The sequence below is a fragment of the Callospermophilus lateralis genome, chromosome 2 (genome assembly GCF_048772815.1).
Source record: "Callospermophilus lateralis isolate mCalLat2 chromosome 2, mCalLat2.hap1, whole genome shotgun sequence".
Taxonomy (NCBI): Eukaryota; Metazoa; Chordata; class Mammalia; order Rodentia; family Sciuridae; genus Callospermophilus; species Callospermophilus lateralis.
In genome coordinates this window covers 71,755,687-71,767,892 of record NC_135306.1, presented here as the reverse complement: position 1 = coordinate 71,767,892, position 12,206 = coordinate 71,755,687, and the positions used below count along the sequence as shown (strand labels likewise).

At 32.2% G+C, this 12,206-nt stretch overlaps 1 protein-coding gene across 1 annotated transcript in view; it reads left to right on the top strand.

Annotated features, from left to right (window-relative positions):
* Nucleotides 1-12,206, top strand: part of Aldh1a1 (aldehyde dehydrogenase 1 family member A1) — a 144,954-nt gene that overhangs the window by 45,900 nt on the left and 86,848 nt on the right. Inside the window, exon 2 of the mRNA XM_076846054.2 lies at nt 10,820-10,916. The gene's annotated coding sequence lies outside the window, so the exon portion shown is untranslated. The remainder of the gene's footprint in view (nt 1-10,819; nt 10,917-12,206) is intronic.

Here is a 12,206-nt window from a genome sequence, read left to right as displayed (position 1 = left end):
TAGTAATTAGGAAGTACATTTAGGAAAACATGCAATTCAGAAAGACTGCAATTTCCCCTTAGATAATATCAATCAATTAACTGAGGTTAAATTTTAAACAATTTTTGAGAATCACAGCCATATTTTGTACTTATTCAATATTGTTTTTCAATTATTCTCCCTCTGATGCAGTGTATATTGGATGCTACTTGAAGTAGTCAAGAATTTAGTAGGTTTAGTATTTTTAAAGCATAGTTGCCAAAACAAACCTTCCAAACCAAGAGTGACTGTTGCATTTTAAAAGATTATGACTTTTCTCCAAATATATAATTTTATAAACCACTATACATTCTTAAACTTCTACCAGATTATTAATTACACATCCCAAAATAAAATAAAATAAGAGGTGATTAAGTATAAATTTCATCAAGACAAAGTTTGGAATTGAGCCCATTTTATTGACTATGTTAGGAAACAAAAATATTATTTTAATAAAAATAGTAATAACTATAATTAAAAACTGCTTTTGAACAAAGTTCATCACTCAGAGTTATCTTTAGGTCCATTTTTTAGATGAACCCATTTAAAATGAGAAAAAATATTAGTCATCACAAGCATGTCTATTAGGAAGTATTGAAGGAAAATGAATCTATTTCCTTTAAATTAAATAAATAGGTTAGTTTCTTATTCAAAAATAACATGTAGTATTGAATATATGCAGGACTTTATTCATATATAATAATATGTATTTTAGAGGTATTATTTTACATATAGCACTTTATATATATATTTCATAAGAATATATAATTATAGAGTCTAAATATAAGGAATATAAAAAATTGTTATAGAGTAAAAGAAGGATATTTTATAATGATAGAGTTAAAAACCAGAAGGAAAATATCCATTTACATTTTTGCTATAAAGAACTTTTATTTTTCATAAATATTTCTGTTGTTTTCAAATTTTCTAGACTCATTTGATATTTCTGATCATTACAAAGTAAAACAAAATTCTTCTACAAAAACAGAGGGAATAATTATTTGAAAGGATTAAAAATTTTAAATGGTAAACATGTCTTCTAAATAACCTAGAAGCCATAGCCCTTATATTTCTAAGTTTAGTAATCCCTTTAGTACTAAATAAGGTTCAGCCTTTTAATAATGTAAACAGTAAATCCATAATATCTCTACTGAAATGGTTTCTATGTGATTCAAATATTATACTACTTATGCTTCAATGTCCCACTAAAGAATCACTGGAATTTTATACTGTTTTTATAATTTGCTATAACAATAACAACTAACAGTAGGTTAACAAAATTGCCCTAACATAAGTAAGCAATGTACACACCCATATTTTAATAACTAACCCAAATAACATACAAACACAGAAGGCAACGGTAGATTTCCTCAAAAAATAAGAACAATAAAAATTAGAGGATCCTACCTTCTTAAACTCTAAAATCCAAAAGTATTTTTCATGCTTAATTTAATTATAGTACTTAACAGACCTTCCCTACTTCGTTTAAATCTTATCACAACTGTCAGGCCACTTATTGACAGATTCTGATATCTTCATTTAAGAATAGCTCAGGAAGGTAGTAAAATGTGTAGATGTAAATATCATTATCCAAGTTAAGCTTCTCAATCTTGCCAGGTCCTTTATCTGAGAAGAGAAATTTCTGCGGTGTCATTTGTCACCATCAATCCTTCTTCTTAACCCTATAGAAAATCAAGTCAAAGATTTTTGGCTTTTAAAGAAATATATATCTTCATAGTTGGAGAAGAAGTCCAGTTACTATTTTGAATCATTTTCTTATAATTCTCAGAAATTTCACTTAGACCAGACTCATCAAATAAAGAGTAGAAAGTTCTTCAATAAATCTTCAATAAATTCCATTTCAAACCAGTTCTTTGGGATCAAAAGCAAAAAAAAAAAAAAAAGAAAGAAAAGAATTTAAATGGAACATTTCCAGGAATAAGAGCATGGACATGCTTTCTCATCCTGTTCTTGCTCTTCAGTCTGATAAGGTGATCCAGATGAGACATCGACTTTCCATTTCATAGACTCTAATCATGGAATCATGGGCTTCTGTCCTGTTCATGAACCCTAGTTTGCAAATTGAGGTGTTGCTCTCCTTTTATTTTTAATACTTTCACAGGATGGAACAGGATACATTTTATCTCCTTGACTATGTGATTTGGGGATCAGTGAGTGAAGGTATAAGAGTTTGCATTGCAAAAAACAGTCAAAATAGCCTGATGATAACTTCACCTTCACTGGAGACTTTTATGAGTTCCCTATAAACTCTTTAAATAGCTGATGCTGACTCACTTGCTTTGGGGGCACACTTATTGTGGACAAAAAATTTCATGGCATTGGATTATGGGATCTCAGATTAGTGATGTTGCTTGGCAACACAAGAGCATCCTAGACTTTTTCATTTTGACTTACCTAAATTCAAATTTCAAACTTTCAGAAAGAACCCAGATGGTTTCAAGATTTAACATTTTTTATCTGTAAGGAAAAAATATATTCAATTTAAATTTATTCCCCTAACACAAGAAACTCTAAGAGTTTGTGCTAAGCAATTCCATTTATATCTATGTTAAATGTCTTTGCCATTTCCTTCAGTCTCCATCCCAGCTGTTCTCAGCACTACCCACACTCAAAAAAATCTCTTCCCATCTACATTTTTAGTCATAATTTCTGCTCCAGGAAGGAATATACAGGAATACAAGTAATGTCCTCATCTTAACACCATAACACAATGAGACCGGGGTGGGGGCAGGCAGAGAAGGAGAAAGAGAGAGAATTTATTTGCATCTAAACAATTATTCAAGAACTTGCTTTTTTATGTGGCAAATACTCCTTTTTAAAGGACGCAGATAGTAAATATCTGGAAGATCCAAGAAAAATGTCATAAGATATTTTCCCAAAATTTATCATATCAACAAGTGTTCATAAAGAATTTCCAATAAGACATTTATCACAGTATCATTTATTAATGCAAGTTATTTAAAACATTTAAAAATTTCCAAAATTAAGGAATAATTAATAACGTTAGTATTTCTATGGGTTGTAATCCTATGTGGACATTAACCTCATTGTTGTGGATTATTTAATGATAAGTCAAAACATTAACAGTATATTAGATTGTTAATTACAAAACCAGTCACAAAAGCTATGTATAGAATAAGACACCATTTCTTTTCAAATATGAAGGGGTGTGTGTGCACACTGTGTGTGTGAGACAAGGACATAGAAGCAACAAAATATAAAAGGCTTGATTGATTTTTATTTTAGTTTTTTTCTAACATTTCCTCAATTATCTATGCACTATTTTTGTGGTATGAAAATAAGCCAGTTCAAAATTCTTTTATAAATGTTGGGCTGTAGAGTAAGTGGGTTATCCTATTTCATCCTGTGTGAGTTATTAGGCTTCTGTGTGTCATCTTTAGTCTCATCCTTCGTTCTTCACTTTTTTAAGGCTGAGGTCACCATTCTGCAAACAAACTCTCCTTTCTATCTTGTTCCCTGTTAGATTCTACCAGTAGGAGTGCTGGAGGGAGGCTGGGGGAGACTTCCTATTTACTTCTTGATTCTGTGGGTTTCATCCCAGCAGTGGCCCATCACCCCACAGCAGCATTCCGTTCGATCACCTGCTTCCTTCAGTACTCCTGGAGAAAGCCTGGCCACAGCCCTTGGTAGTGCTAGCAGAAAGTGGGCAATGGCTCTTTTTTACATGGAGCTGACTCCTGGCTTCCATTTCCATTTACTGAGTCACCTCTAAAATTGTTAAATTTGAGTGGAGACTAAGAATGATCCTAAGTGTCTGCGGTAAACAGATGACCATATGACAACATGGAGTTTCTGGCAAGTTCTGGAAAGAGGATCACAGTGTACACTCACAGGGTTTAGGAACAGATCTATGTTCTTTTCAACATTTCTTCTTCCTCAGCCTTCATCTCTTCTTCCCCTTCTTCTTCTTCTGTTATTTTTGATGGCAGTGTTTTGGGTATTTGCTTGTTTTTAAGAAAAAGTTCTAGAGTACTTTTGATCCTATGGAGATAGAATGCCCTTGAAGAGGACTTCATAACGACCTTGAAATCTGAACTTCTGTTCATGAATCAGGTATTGTATGGACAACAAAGCCCTAAATTTGGGCAAGAAATTAATCACCAAGTAAATATGCTTTCAAGAGATGCATAAGATGCTCAACATTTTTATTAGTCCTCAGTGTTCTTCTTTGACATCTCCTCCTGCTTCATGGTCTCTCACTTAATTCAAGGGAATTCCTTATGACCGAGAAGAAAACCTTGAGCTTAGAGATAGTTAGATCCTAAAGAACGCATCCTTAGGAAACAAAAGTTCAATTCAAATTGACGTTAAAACTATCACCTGGCCACTTTGCATTCTTCATGATACTAACCCATACTCAGAGGAGGTTTGTATGTTCTGGGGCAGTCAATGTTGATTTTCAAAGATTATTTGAGTAGCTTCTAAACAGTGACTGAATTCCCTGAGCACATATTCATACTTTCTGTTCAATAACAAAAGTTAATAGAACACTACAGCAACTACATATGTAGTTTCCTGGAGATTTATACACTCAGACACAAAGATTTAGATAGGCCCACCAGTAAAGAAACATATTCTGCTAAGGACAAATGGAATGTGGAATGGGTACAAAAAGATGAAGATTACAAATGGTAACCATGACCTTAAGATTAATTTCAGAAATGAGGACCATAGTATCTATGCATGCTTTATTCATTGCTTGATACATGCAATTATACAGTTGAGTTGACCCTCTCTGAAGATTCCATATCAGCAGATTCAAACAGCTGCAGATCATCAATATTCAGAAACATTTGCATGTACACTGAACATGCATAAACATTTTTGTCACTATTCCTTAAACAATAGAGTATAATGTTTGTTTATATGACATTTAAATTTTATTAGGTATTGCAAGTAATCTATAGAGGATTTAAACCACACAAAAAGATTTTCATGGGTTTGTATGAAAATATTTTGCCACTTTATGTAAGGGACTTTAACAGTCGTGAACTTTGGTATCTGCAGGGGGTCCTGGAAGCAATTTCCCATAGCTACCCAAAATACATGACTTTATTTTTATTAATATACATGAGCTCATTAGCTAATTATTTTTATCTTTTTCCTCTTATTATATTATGTAAGGCTTTGTTGGTTTGCTCTTTTTTATACTTCATATTACAAATCTCCAGGTGAGACTGGGAAAAATTTGAAAAGTCATCAACATCATCCATAAATGTAAACCATGACTCTCAAGACAGATACAACTTTCACCTTTATGCCTCCTATCCAGAGAGAAGGGAGAACAAAGAATAGCTGTGACACCTTTCTATGCAAAATCATAGCTTTTGCTTTACAGAAGTTCAGAAAATATGTGGAGGCATGTATATATATATGCAGAATAGTAAAAGGGTGAACTATAACAGTTTGGTAAATTACTTTTTTTCAACTCTAAATTTTTGTTCTGTTCTCACTGAGAATGAAGCCTGCATTTCCTCTTTGCCAGATGTGTCTTTCTAGGTTCTATCAGAAGGAGGCACTAGAGGGAGAATGGACATCAGAAGATAGAACAGAGAATATATTTTGCTGACTCATTCGGAGGTCAGGATTACTCCAATACTAAAACCAGACAAAATATTACAAAAATTTCCAAACCTCCTGGAACTAAAAAGCAAATATATCAAGGTTTCAAGATGCAAGACTAACACACGAAAATTAATTGCTTTTTAATTTCAGCAATATATGATACTTACTGTTCCTCAGCATTTCCTTAGCAATACCCTTGAGCCTGGAAGCAGAAGAAACAGTCCCTTCAAAGACAAGCAGAATTTCCCTTCATCAGTCTGGAGCTCACCTCTGTGGTCCCTCTCCCAGCTTCTGGCTTTGATGATCCACACCAACACCTTGCTATTTTCTCATAGCCCTGTGGGCATAGCTGCTTCCTGTGGGGCAAAGCTGTTTCCTGTAGTTGATTTCTGTTCCCTTAATGTTCATTCTTTTACTTCCTTAGTCATCACCCATACTAAATCCTCTCTGTAATAATAATTAGTGGGGTCCATGATTTCCTGCCTGGATTTGACTGATATGAATACTTACCACCCAGGCTGTCACTGAATTTTACACACATTGTTTTACTTAATATTTATAACAGCCCTGTCAAATCTATAGTGTATATACATTATCCAGTATATTAGATATGTAATATTCAATGTAATTTATATAAAATTTGCATATGTAATATATAATATAGGTATTCCAGTGTACTGGGGCTGAGAAAACTGAATTAAAGTTTTTTTTTCCTTGTAACTTACTCGTGTTTACAATAGAATGCAAAGAGAAAAAACTGGATTTGAATACTGATCACATAATATTGATTCAAAAGGCCACCATCTGAAGTATAAATAAACAAAAGTGATATATCCACATAATGGAATACTATTTAGCAACAAAAGAAGTGTGTGTGTGTGTGTGTGTGTGTGTATAGTCATATGTATATGTTATATGTGTATATATGTATATACATATATACACACACATATATGTATACACACACTTCATAAAGAATGAATCTTGAAATACTCTATGAAAGAAGTCAGAAATAAACAGTCACATATATATGGTTCTATTTATATGAAATGTCCAGCATAGGCCAATCTATACATACAGAAAATAGATGTGTGTTCTCTAGGGTCTTGAGGGAAAGGAATGGAGAGTGTTAATGCATGTGGGGTTTCTTTTGGGAGTGATGAAAATCTTCTAACACTCCTAGGTAGTTGTGATAGTGACACAACTTTGAATACAATAAAAACCAAATAATTTACAGGAAACCCAATTTAAATTTAGAAATACATGTAGATTAAAAGTAAATAATAGATTAAGGTAAATAATAAAGGATAAAGATATATTAACATTAATAAAAATTGTGACAATATTAATTGCAGGCAGATCAGACATCAGAGCAAGGAATATATAATTATATAGTGTCTCTATTTATCAGAGATAAATAGAGACACTATATAATGAAAAAAAGAGGAGTTCAATAATGCAAGAACTTATAACAAATGTTAATATGTATGTACCCCAAAATAGAACATCAGAATCTATGAAGTAAAATCTAACAGAATTTCAGTGAGAAATAGATGGATCTACTTACATAATTGGAGCCTGAAATGTCCCTCCATCTCAGAAATGGACAGATTCAGCAGTCAGAGATTCGGTATGGGTGTAATGAAACTGAACAACACTACTAATAAGCTGAGCATAATTGACATCTCGAAACTACTTCATCTAGCAATGGCAAATTGCACATTCTTCTCAAGCTGACATGGAAACTCTTATTCATCAAGATAGAGTAAATTCTAGGCCAAAAAACACACCTGAATTAATTTAAAAGAATAGAAATCATATAATATATAAACTCATACCATAATGTTCTTAAATTAGAAATCAATAATAGAAAAATTGCAAAAAAATTATTAAATACTTAAGAGATTAAATAATACATTGTTAAAGAACCCAAGGATCCAAGCAGCCATCTCAAAATAATATTAAGTATCTGGAACTAAATGAATGAAAGTTAAAATGCAATTATTTAGAATTTGTGGGATGCATTGAATGCGGTGCTCAGTGGAAGATTTACAATAATAAATTAATATATTAAAAAAGACCTAAAACCAGTAATGTAAGCTTCCACCTTAGAAAACTACAAAAATAAGAGTAAATTATATCTAAAGTAAGTACAATAAAAGAAAAAAAATAAGGATCAGTTGAAAAATCAATAGAGAAAACCAACAAAATCTAAAGAAAAAATTGATTAAGTCCAAAGTAAGTACAATAAAATAAATAATATGAATCAGATTGAAAATCAGAAGAGAAAATCAACAAAACCAAAAACCAGCTCTTGGAAAAGATAAATAAATCTTGTAGGCTTTTAGCCAGACTAAATAAAAAAGAGCAAAGTTACAAATTATTAACATGAAAAGTAGAAGAAGAGGAGGATCTCGAGTTCAAAGCCAGGCTCAGCAACTTAGGGAAGCACTAAGCAATTCAATGAGACCCTGTCTCTAAATAAAATTTTAAAAAGGTCTGGGGATATTGCTCAGTGGTTGAGCATCCCTGGATTCAATCCTCAGTACCAAAAAAAAAAAAGAAAAGAAAAGTGAAAGATGGGACATCACTATAGATCCAATGGGCATTAAAAAGAAAATAAGAGAGTATTATGAACAAACTTATAGCCATAAATATGAAAAACTAGATGAAATAGGCTTACTTCTTAAAAAAATACAATCTACCAAAGTTCACATTAGAAAAAATATGAATAAATATACACCTATAAAAGAAATTGAATCAATAATTAAAAACCTTCCAAAACAGAAAGCAGGAGATCCAGATGAGCTTTTTGGGGATCTCTATCAAATATTTGAGGAAGAAATTATGCCAATTTTCTACATCTTTTCTAGAAGATAGAAGTAGAAGAAATACTTTCTAACTCATTCTATGAATTCAGCATTACCTTAAACTAAAACCAAAGAGATTCTAACAATCAACCAAAGAAACAAAACAAACAAATAAATAAACAAACAAAACACTCCTAGAACTAAAAGACAGTGATAGTCAATTGCCTTCTTATTCATCAACTATACACAAATACAACTTGAGAATAAAACTTACTAATATTTAAATTATCACCCCCTGAAAAAGTAAAATGCTTATGTATAAATCTAGAAAAATATGCACAAGATCTGTATGAGTAAAAACTGCAAAACCTTTTGAATGATATCAAAGTCCTAAACAAATGGAGAAAGATTAGAAAATCATTGATAGGAAATATTGTCAAGATAAGAATCCTAATCAAATTGACTTATAGATTAAATGCAAACAAAATTCCAACAAGTTATATCATAGGCATTGAGAAACTCATTCTAAAGTTTATATGGGGAGGGAAATGACCCAGAATAGCTAACTCCATATTGAAGGACAGACACAAAATGGAGGACTAACACTACCCAACTAAGACTTACTACAAAGCTCAATAATTAAGACAAGGTGGTATTAGAAAAAATTAAAAAGCATGTAAATGGAACAGAATAGCAAGCCAAGTAATAGACTGACATTTAAAAAGTCAATAATCTTTGACAAAAGAAAAGGTACAATATTATGTAGTAAATATAATCTTTTAAATAAATGGTACAAAGAAAACTGAACACACACACACACAATTATATATAGCCATTTCAGCTCAAAACGAGTCATAAAGCTAAATGTAAAATTGCAAAGCTATAAGGCTCCTAAAAGATAACATAGAAGAGAACTTAGATGACCTTGGGTTTGGCAGTGGCTTTTTATACACAGTGTCAAAAGCATAGCCTGTAAAATAAATTATTGGTAATCTAGATTTTATTAAAATTAAAACCTTCTACTCTATGAAATTGATGCCATGAGCATGAGAAGGCCAGACACAGACTGGGTGAAATATCTGCCAAATGTACAACTAGCACTTAGGGTTATTGTCTAAAATATACAAGGAACACTTACTTACAACTCAACAATAAGACAACCAACAAATCACCAAAGAAATGGACAAAAGGCTGGGTGCATTGGCCCATGTTTGTAATTTCAGTGACTCAGGACGCTGAGGCAGGAGGATTTCAAGTTCAAGAACAGGCTGGGCAACTTAGCAAGATTTTACTGCAAACTAAAATATAAAAGGAACTGCAGATGTGGCTCAGTGGTTAAGCATCCTTGATTCAATCCCTGATCCAAAACACACAAACAAACAAAAAATGGACCAAAAACTGAACAGACACTTCGCCAGAGAAAATATACAGATGGCATTAAGGGCATTAAGTCTAAGAAAATCTTTTCAACATTGTATGTCATTAGAGAATTATAAACTATAACAACAATGAAATAACATTACACATCTGTTACAATGTACATAATCCAAAACACTGACAGCACCAAAGACTGACAAGGATAGAGAGCAGCAGAGGCTCTCACCCATTGCTTGTGGAAACAGAAACTGGTAGAGACACTTTGAAAGATATCATGGCATTTTCTTTCAAAACTAAATACATTCTTACCAAATGATCTAGCAACCACATTCTTTGGTATTTATTCAAATGAATTGAAAACTTCTTCACAAAAAAAGCCTCTACATGAGTGTGTTCAGAGGCTCTATTAATAACAGATACACTTGCAAGCCATCAAAATATCCCTCAGTAGGTTAAAAAAATAAATTTTGTGCATCCAGACAATGAAATATTATTCAGTAATAAAAAGATATGCTATCTCAGAATAGAATAGACATTATGATTGCTGTATGTATATATGTGACTCTATGACCCGTGTGATTCTGCAATCTGTACAATTAGAAAAAAGAGAAATTATACCCCAATGATTCAAATGTATGAATTGCCAAGATCATTGTAATGTCATGTGTAACTAATAAAAAAAAAGAAAAAAAAGACATGCTATCAATCATAAAAAGACATGAAAAAAATTAAATGCATACTACTCACTGAAATAAGCTAATCTGAAAAAGTTACATATTGTATCACTACAAGTATCTGATTTTTGAAAAGACAAAATTTTGGAGACAGTAAAAGTTTTAGAGGTTTCTAGGGGTTTGGGAGTAGAAAGAAGAATAGTCAAAACACAAAGAAAAAAATTATGTGTGTGTGTGCATGTGTGTGCGCGTGTGTGTGTGTATGTTGACCCCAGGGGTGTTTACCACTGAACTACATCCCCAATCCTTTTTTAATTTTTTATTTTGAAACAGGATCTCCTTAAGTTACTTAGAGACTCACTAAGTTGCTGAAGCTGGCCTCAAGTTTGTGATCCTCCTGCCCCAGCCTCCTGAGTTGCTGGGATTATAGGTATGTACCACCACACCTGGCTACTCAGAGAATTTTTAAGACAATGAAAATGTTCTGTGTGATACTTCAATGATGAATACATGTCATTATACATTCATCTTGATCCATGTAGTGTTCAACACCAAGAGTAAACCCTAATATAAAACTTTGGGCCATGGATGCTAATGTGTGTTGATGTAGGTGCATCAACTGTAACAAATGCATTACAAGATGTTGACAGTTGGAGAGTCCTGATTGTGGGGAGGAAGAGAGCACATGGGAAGTCTCCATACTTTTTTATTCAATTTTGCCACAAATATAAAACTGCTCTAAAAAGTTCATTTATTTTTAAAAAAACCTTGCTTTTTATATATTTTTATGCCTTTATGACTAGTTTCAGGGTGTAAAAATGAGACATGTTGTATGGTAAAATAATAATATTACTACTGTTCTAAAACCATGTAGTTCTAACACTGTGATATGTATGAAGTCTTAATTTTATCCATTTCCAAAATTCATTATACATTTTAAATGATGAAGTTATTATGTCCAAACATCTGTTAGGTTCTAAAATTTCCAGAAGGAACAAATTACAGTCCCTACTTCAATTGGAGCAAAGGTCAAATAAATGAAGAATTGGGAAAAAGTATGAAGGAATGGCCACAGGAAAAGCACATAAAACCATTCACCTCGTTTTCACCTTCCCATTTTTTCAGCTCCCCTTAGAGTAATCAAATAAAATAATGTATTTAAATGTTTTTGAAATGCTAGTATGTCTTAGTCACCAAATAATATGAATTTAAATGTTTTTGCTGATACCATGTTTCATTTTTAAAAGGTAGCTTATAAAAATGGCATATATCACATAAATTATCAGTTCATTTCTAAATATTGGTATTTTTAAATGGAGAATAACATGCATAATTATATGTGTGTATCATATTTAATAATATATTTTAAGAATGAGCTATACATCATATTTACCATATTATACATAATAATACACTACATTTAATAGTGTAACTATAAATGCCTACATTTTTGTACTGGAAAGCCTCTTTTGAAAATGCTCTGTGGAATTTTCTCTTCTGTCCCCACTCCTTTTATTTCTCACTTTCCTCAGAGTTATACTGTCAAAGCAAGTGAGGAATTAGAAGAATTTTTTTTTAAAGTAGAAATAACAACAATAACCAAAAAAATGGGAAGAAGAGAAAGTGAGAAGCACAACATTAACAAATGCATATTTAACCGAGTCTGGGAGATCAAGGCCGACGGCACTTGGTAAACACTCTTTGGAGACACAGTGCTCAA